This window comes from Bombus vosnesenskii, unplaced genomic scaffold (assembly GCF_011952255.1).
Source record: "Bombus vosnesenskii isolate JDL3184/JDL3185 unplaced genomic scaffold, Bvos_JDL3184-5_v1.1 scf7180000014621, whole genome shotgun sequence".
Classification (NCBI taxonomy): domain Eukaryota; kingdom Metazoa; phylum Arthropoda; class Insecta; order Hymenoptera; family Apidae; genus Bombus; species Bombus vosnesenskii.
Window position 1 is genome coordinate 121,282 of NW_022883555.1, and position 8,349 is coordinate 129,630.

The window sequence follows — 8,349 nt, forward strand, 5'->3', positions numbered from 1 at the left end:
TAAAACGATGTTCAAGTAGATTCGTTGTCTCAGTTCTTGCTTTTTTAAATTTGACGCAATACAGGAAAAATGATATGCAAATTTGTTGCTTGTTTGACGAACGAAAATAATCGTGTGATCGAGTATGCGCAGCGTTATCAACGCCAAATCTTCCTCGATATTCGTGAACTAATCTTTGATAGTTGATTACGTAATGGATTATCATCGACCTCATTCGGATAACTAGATCTTGGATCGCGCGGCACAGCTACGAATTTTACCTGTTTCGTCTCACGAACATGTTTGAAGAAAACGAAAATATTTGTACCATACGGACAACTATATCAATGCAAACACTTATTAATTTCTAGACAATCTTTCCGCACTGTACAAATGTATGATTAAAATTCAGTGATGTTTATACATTTATATGTTGATTAGTAGTAACAGAATTTACTGTAAAAGAATTGTAATAGTATTCTCTACTATCAGAATTATTTTGATAAGAAAATTGCAAAGTTATTTTAATATTAAATTAAAATCCGATAATATCTAAAATTGTGAAAGTTTTGCGGTTTGTTAATTTACTGAAACATAAATTTAATTGTACGAGCAAGTGTTTACACGGTTTATTTTTTCGAAAAAAGATCTGTAAGTTTACTCTCATAATTGAGCTTCGATATTTGCGGAGACTTAATTTCGACCTCCATTTGTGCAATGAATCAATTTGTGCAGCTCGTTTTGTCAATGACGGATCAATTGACAGATTATGAGACCCCTGGGTTGTGCGGGAAATCGATGGTAGCGGAAGAACAAATAGATAGTTGTGTACAATAACGATTGTAAGCATTTGAGAAATTCAGAGGTTTGAATTATGATCAATTTTCGTGGTATAATTGCTCCACCAAATTCTAATGATTGGTCAAATTACAATTGTGAAATTTTTCTGCGATTTACTATGCGACTTGTTGCCATTTATTTGAAGTTCTTCTTCAATTTTGTAAAAATATTCTACGAAAGTAGAACTTCGATTAAAAATTGCGTTCGAGCGTTATATGAAATAGAGTTTAGAGTTATAGATAAAATAGAAATATTGTTAATTAGTTTTGTATCTTTTCCATCTAGATATATGTATTTCTATATCTTCCAGGCGACGACAGAAAGATTTGAATAAGAAATATAAAAAGATATAATGAAATAAAAAATCATTGACAATATAATTTCTCGCTAATACAGTTATTCGTCTACAATATTTTCAATTCTAGTAGAAACTTCCGCAGCTCGACAAAGCTAACATCTCATTCTATACAGTGACTTTAATAGTTGCCCTTTTCAGTGTGGACTATTCTAAACTGACGATATTGACGGATATAGAACACGGTTATATGTCAAGCCATTAACCGTGGAAGACAGGCGAAGGTAAAACACGTTCTATAAAGTCACGAAGACACGGAAACGCGACGGACAGGATGAATTAAAGTTCCGCATGTCTTTGTTGACAACGTTGATCATGATCGTCCAATAGAAGTGAATCCAATTGTACGATCCGGGAGGGAAGAACAATTATAATGGCTCGATTTATCCTGTTGATTACCCTTTGATCCGTGGAACAAAACATAGCATCGATTTCATTCGTCGAAACGACGAGCAACTTCGTTTGCTTCAGGATGTTTTCTTTATCAAAGAAACGACACGGATTGCTTACAATAAGTATAAATATTGTTGTACTATAATATACATATAAAAGTATTTCTCCGATGTTCTTTTTTTCTTGAAACAATTATCTTCTAATGAAATTCTTGCACTTATTTCTCTTTCTTACACAATACTAACTCAACTAAACTAACTAAAAATAAATTTTCATATTGCAAGAAATTACACAACATATTTCTCCTTCTCTTTATTCTTTCTTAAATTAAATTAACAAAATAAAAACAAAAAACAAACGTAAATCTTATTCTTCTTCTCACTTTCATAACAGTACCTTCTTGCATGTAAAACTTCTTCTTTCCTTTGCAAATTCTGTCGATTAAGACAGAATTTTACATGCTTTTGATATGATTTGCCATAATAACAAGTGTCTTTATATCGACCTTCTTCACTTTTCTACTCTGTATCGAAGTAACCATGTTCCCAGCTTCATACGCGATCTGGCTCGCCATTTTATGTTATTGGATACTGTCTCTAATGCTTTGGCGCGATGCATGGCGCCAGCGCCAACATCGGGATACTTGGCGAAGAAGCATTCCATTTCGTCTAAACTTGTCTGTGTGGCGAACGTCTTCGTGATTGATAGGATCAACGAAGTGAGATGCCGGTCGTTCAGGGTATATCTGTCCACTAAGAACTCCCAATTGGAGCGCACCCATTCCCAGACTAATGGTGTTCCTACGGGATTTTCCGACATGGCGATTAAACAACCGAGGAAGTCTTGGACGGCGACGTATTTCTCGTCTGTGGCCGTTACAATGAATCTGCGAAGAAAATATAAAAAAAGATACAATGTAAAAGCCTATTACACTTCTATAAATTTATTCTCTTAGAGTACCATAATTTGAAATTTATTTCCATATATCTTTGTAGTTTATTTAAATTTATTTTTTTATATTTCTTTAATTTCCAATTTTCGAATAAAAATAAAACATGTCGTGTGAAATTTGTAAAGGAATATTTTCAGATCTTTAAAGCTATTTTTAAAAGAAGCAAGCGAGTTACTGTTCCAAAATCGAAGTGTCCTTGATCGCGGTGAGCGTACGCATCAACATCAGTTTCTCTATCCTATTGTTCTCAGCTTTATATATTTTGAATATACTTTCCCATGCTGATATATCGCCAATGAAATGCATTCCTAGAAGAGTACAATATATGGTTAGTAAATTCAGTGTAAATATTACGTAAATGTAAAATTTCAATATCAATTGAATCTTTCTTGTGAAACGCAAATGTTGAATATTAAAATATAAACTAGTTAAGATGTTTACCGTAATAACTGAAAAGATCACGGATATAAGGGTTTGCTGGAACGTGTTCTATTCGATCTTCATCATACGCAGGAAAGAAATATTTTATGAATATTCGTTTGACTGCAAGACTACAATCTTTGTGTTCCACAGCGAGGGCGAATTCCAAGATTGTCTTTTGAAGTCTTCTACGTGAACCAGAGTAAAATTCGAAAAAATGTAAAAATAATGATAAAAATAAAAATTAAAAAATAACGACTATTTGTTTCGGGACAAAGAATTTTTACCTACATATCTGTATAATCTTTGTTTTTAGCGTCTGTTACTTCCTTCAATCCCCATCCTATTTCATGGTATATGCCGTCTACCAAGTCTCCCGCATATCTCTACAAAACAATTTAGCGAAATGATAAAATCACTTCGTTTCACAATTCTAAGAAACAGCGCGGCCTGGTTGGGCCTAGATAAAATCGTAAATACTTGAAAAAATATAGAAATAAAATTAATTGTTCTTTTACCTTGAATGCCTTCGGGAAAACGCCCTCATCCCTCAAGAGAGAAAAGATGTACATTAACTTTGAGGAAGCCACACACCATGGAATAGGGTGTCTTTCTCGTTTCAGGTACTTCATCATATTCATAACCAGACCATAATCGAGTTGCCCAGCATAGGCTAAACTGAACACGTCTTCCAGAAGATGCGCTCTATCAAGTGCCGACAATGTCTAAGAATACGATAAGAATTTAGTTAATTGATTATTTAATTAATTATAAAGAATTGAATGACAAGAACATATTACATGTTTTACCTCATGTTGGCATCGAAGAATATTGTAAAGGGGATTCCACTCATTTTGTTCATAGTTAACACGATAATATCCAACTTCATGTGCGTTGAACTTGATCCAGTCAACTGGGTCGTCCAATTCAATCACCACTGCAAAATTCATATAATTAGATGATACTTACATTGTTGAAAAATGCTACATGAAATTTCCAAATTGTGCTAAGTGTAAAATAATATTTACGATCTTTGGCATCTTTATCGAACCACACAAGAATAGGTGTGGATATCTTGTTGGTGATGTAAGTAATAGGAATAGTCCATTTGTACCTTAAACAAAGATAATCTTCCTTTATTTTTTTTTTTAAATGTGTTTTGACTGAATTTATTATATTACCCGTATTCGGATTCCGATGGATCAAAGTCAGCATTTGGATCGATCAAGAATCGTTTCTGCGTCAATATATATTTATTACCAGATTTCTTCACGTTCACTACTGGGAATCCTTTCTATCTGGTCCACGTATCTGTTATAGCTGTCACGTTCAAGTTATCCAGAGAGCATTCTTGTAATATTTTGGAGAGGTAAGCGGCTTCCGAGTTTTGGTACATAAGTTTCTTTAGATCTAAGTAATTTTCCTTTTCAAAAATTGTTGGTTTTATGGAATTCTCCATCATTCTAATTATCGAGGACATCTTGAAAATAAAGGAACGATATACATGTGAAACGTGGAGTATAAAAATCTAATATTTTTCTATGATAAAGTTACCTTTTTGTAAGATATTTCATCGAATATTGCAGTTACTTCGTCGGTATTGTTAATGGCTTGAACAATAGGGTGCGAGCTCAGTTCCACGTCGATTGCAAGAGCAGAATGCATTTGTTCAAGTAAGAACAAATCTGTCTGTAAATAAATTTATTCGATAATATTGTATTGATTGTAATGAAGTATTGATTCAATCGATATTCTATTAATATGTCGGTTCTTTTCAAGTAAAATAATTCCTTCTAAATACATCTTTTAATTAAGAAGCAGAAATAACTTTGTAATGAAATTATCAATAAAAATAGTTAATTAACTAGATAATCTAAGAAAAAGTGTATCGAAATAGTTATGAAGTGAATAACTAACGACTTGCCAGCCAGGAAGAATTGCATCTTCTGTAACCTTATGCTTCAGAGAATAAGCAAAACCTTTGCTTAGCCATAACTCATCCCACCAGGACATAGTAACTGAATTAATAAGAGCGTTTTAATCCTTTTGAAAATAAATTTTTTTCTTATAAATGCAATAACTAACTGTATTTACCTAAATTTCCATACCACATGTGTGGAGGTTTATGACTGATTGTGCAACCATCTTTCATCTGTGTATTTAACCAATCCCCAAAATATCTAGAAAATTAAATTAAAACTCTAAATTTTAAAAATATTCAGCCAGTCGATCTCTGATTATTTTTAATGCGAAACATTTAATGTAAAATGTGAAATGTGTAAAAAAAAAGATAACGAAGAAATTGATATTCAGTTTCAAATTTTTCTTCCGACTATTTTGAATTATTTGAATTTTCGAAACTTTTTTTGCTCTAAAATCTAAAGAAAAAGAAAACGTCCGTTATGAAATTTGGACTATCTTGAAATCACTTTATTTCTCATTGATGATATCCCTGACACTTACCTAACTTTTGCATAGGATAATCAATGCGAAACAAATTAATATTGTACTTCATGGTTCTCGTGGTTGCACCAAAAGCAACTTTGGTCTTATTTCATTTAGCATACGTTGTGTATACGTTAATGGGGAATTAGCGATCATTCAGGCCCTTTACCTTTTTTGTGAAGAATACGAACTTACCGATTAAGAGGCAGATTAAGTAGATCGGATACCGGTACGTCTTGTTCAAAAGTCATCGATGTCATTTCTTGCGAATGGGGATACATTCGAATGCTAAAAAGTATAATAAATAATTAATATTTAGAATAAATATTTTGAATTATTTGTAACATAACAATGAAAATTATGCTGAAATAAGGTTATGCAATTCATTGATGATCAGGATCAATGTTGTTGGTGTACCATGTACGAGGAATCTGTTGTTGTTGTTGGTGGTGGTTGTGGATGCGTACGTGAAACTTCCCCGAAAATAAACTACATGTAGTCTATTGATTTAGTAATAACCAACAAAAGGGAAGAAAACTCATACGGGAGTAAATTCGTTGTTATTATAGTCATTGCTGAATTGTCATTGCTGAAAACGGTACAGTACAGTTTTCAGCGCCCCCAGAACTGCGTCTCGACACCTTTGTCGCCATTCGAGCGCATGCGTGGCCGAGGAGTGGATCTGAATAAATTTGTATTTCACCTGGAACATCACGTGTTCGTTGCAATTTCTCTTCTTGTAACATAGCAAGAAAGAATCGTGAAACAATTTTCTACGTATCAACTGATCATTGAAATTGCATTTTTCAGAGATGAATTGAAGAAATAAGTTTAGGCGGGAGATTTGAAATAAAATTCCAGATCGAGAAAATATGTGGTAGAAAAGAACCTTCTTGGTAGATTTCCAATAGTTACTATATTCTTATGAAACAGTCATTTATGTAAATTTTGTTAAGATATCAACGTTGTTCACTATTTTTTATCGATAGTTTGAACCTGTGAGAAAAGTTATTCTTTATTATTTATTAAGAGTAAAACCACATTTTTGGAGTAGTTTTGTGAAACCAGATTCAGGACAAATACATTGTCGTTTACTTCATTAATAATTTATAAAAATCCAGTTCTGACATGTGACATTTAGTTCAATAGAAAGAATACATTGCAAACAGGTTCGTTTAATCATTCATCTATTCAACTTTAATTTCTTCGTTTCATTTAAATATGTAATTTTAATAAATTTAATTCAAATCAATCTCAGAATGTATTCCTCCATTTTTCACAAATAATTAACACTTTCCCTAAATTCCGAATCCGTTAAGTACTAACATTTATTACATTATTATGGCACGAGCGACAACGACCGGAACAAATATTCAAATAGATACGGAGCGAACGTGAATGACCAGTAGATGCAGCGAAGCTGGGAAACTCGACCAGACTGGAATGAAATGAAATGAACGCACGGTTCCATATCTGTACAACACTGAAACGAGTAAACTGACAACACTGAATGAGTTCATAACAGTTATTGAATTAGTTTTCTCTGTCTGTGAAATCGAATAATGATCAATCAAAGCCGGTTAGGTTAAACGAACCGCAATAAATATTTGGTAATGAAAATTTTCCTTGAACCATCGATAACGATCGTCGAGATTAAACATTTAATTGACCATCAGGTAATTATTCTCTCATTCTACTATTAAAAAGCAATCCAATTACCTTTGATTTCCGGCGAACGCTTTCTCTACGACTTTTGATGTGACTCTAAACGAAACTCGAAATTTTCATCAGTTTCACGTTCTTCTTAATTTGGGCTCCAAACGTGACTAGATCTCGCTCTTAATTAAAATCAACTCTGCCACCCGATTGAATTACGCATTACATTAGGTGAAGCAGCGACCTTGACCGCGTTATCGAAATTGTTCGCAGCTACTTGTCTTTTTGTGATGCAGTTGATCCTTGAACAAATTCAACAATAAACGTATTAGCAAATGTAATAAATTGGACAGAAGCATTTGAAAAGTTTCGTAATAGAGAAGTTTCTGCTGGAAATTGGAAAGATTTCGAATTGTGCGTTTTTCTTTGGTTTCCTTCTTTGGTTGCTGACATTCTATCGAATTAGTCGAACGTGGAATCTGTGAAGGAATGTAAACACAGAGTAAGTAGAGTAAAACGACACACGAAAGTATTTAGAAATTTATAAGCAAGCTTTCATGAATGATATTTGTAGAAAAAACATTTTGAAATTTTATAACGAGATACGACACGCTATAATACCAATACTAGTTAAGTGGGAATAAGTGAAACGAATATTAAGACGACGTGTTTCTAACACCGCTTCACGGACTAATTACCTTGTCTTCAGTCGCAGTTTCTCACTGTTCATCGAAGTAGGACAAAGGAATTCGTCAAGTGCAAATTCGGCACGCGTAAATTTCATGATGATCATCTTCAAGACAAATGCTATGACAAAACGTGTTTGCAAACTGGGAACACTGAGTACACGAGGAAAAAGTTTGCATAAGAAATCCGTGGAGCAAATAAACTAACCATTGGGATAGTATTAGACCATCCCATGTGTACTTAAGCATGTGAAGAGGTTTCTGTGTAAACTAAATTCGAAACAATGTAATTCGTTACGATAAGAGGTTTATGGAAAAAGAGTAAAAAACAGCACGTAAATTAACGTATGTTAGATCGGTAGGTAGAAAAACGAGGACTTTCATAATTCGGTATCCGATATTACACGTTGCACAGTGACAAAGAACACGCGTATTTCTACGGATAACAATAATTTATTTATAAATACACTGAAAATTGTCAATATTGTCCACAGTAAAGCTTACATACGCAACGGAAACAGTACTGTTTCCTTTTCGCTCGTAATTAACCTCGTGTTTATATCCCCTACATTCTATTCATATTTTTTAACATATCTTTTTTTTCGAGTTTCTTTTTTTCTTTT

The 8,349-nt window shown here is 33.3% G+C and overlaps 1 pseudogene; it reads right to left on the minus strand.

The window, feature by feature from the left end:
• Positions 1 to 1,764: 1,764 nt before the first annotated feature.
• On the minus strand, positions 1,765 to 6,002 carry LOC117240335 (annotated as a pseudogene).
• Positions 6,003 to 8,349: the final 2,347 nt, after the last annotated feature.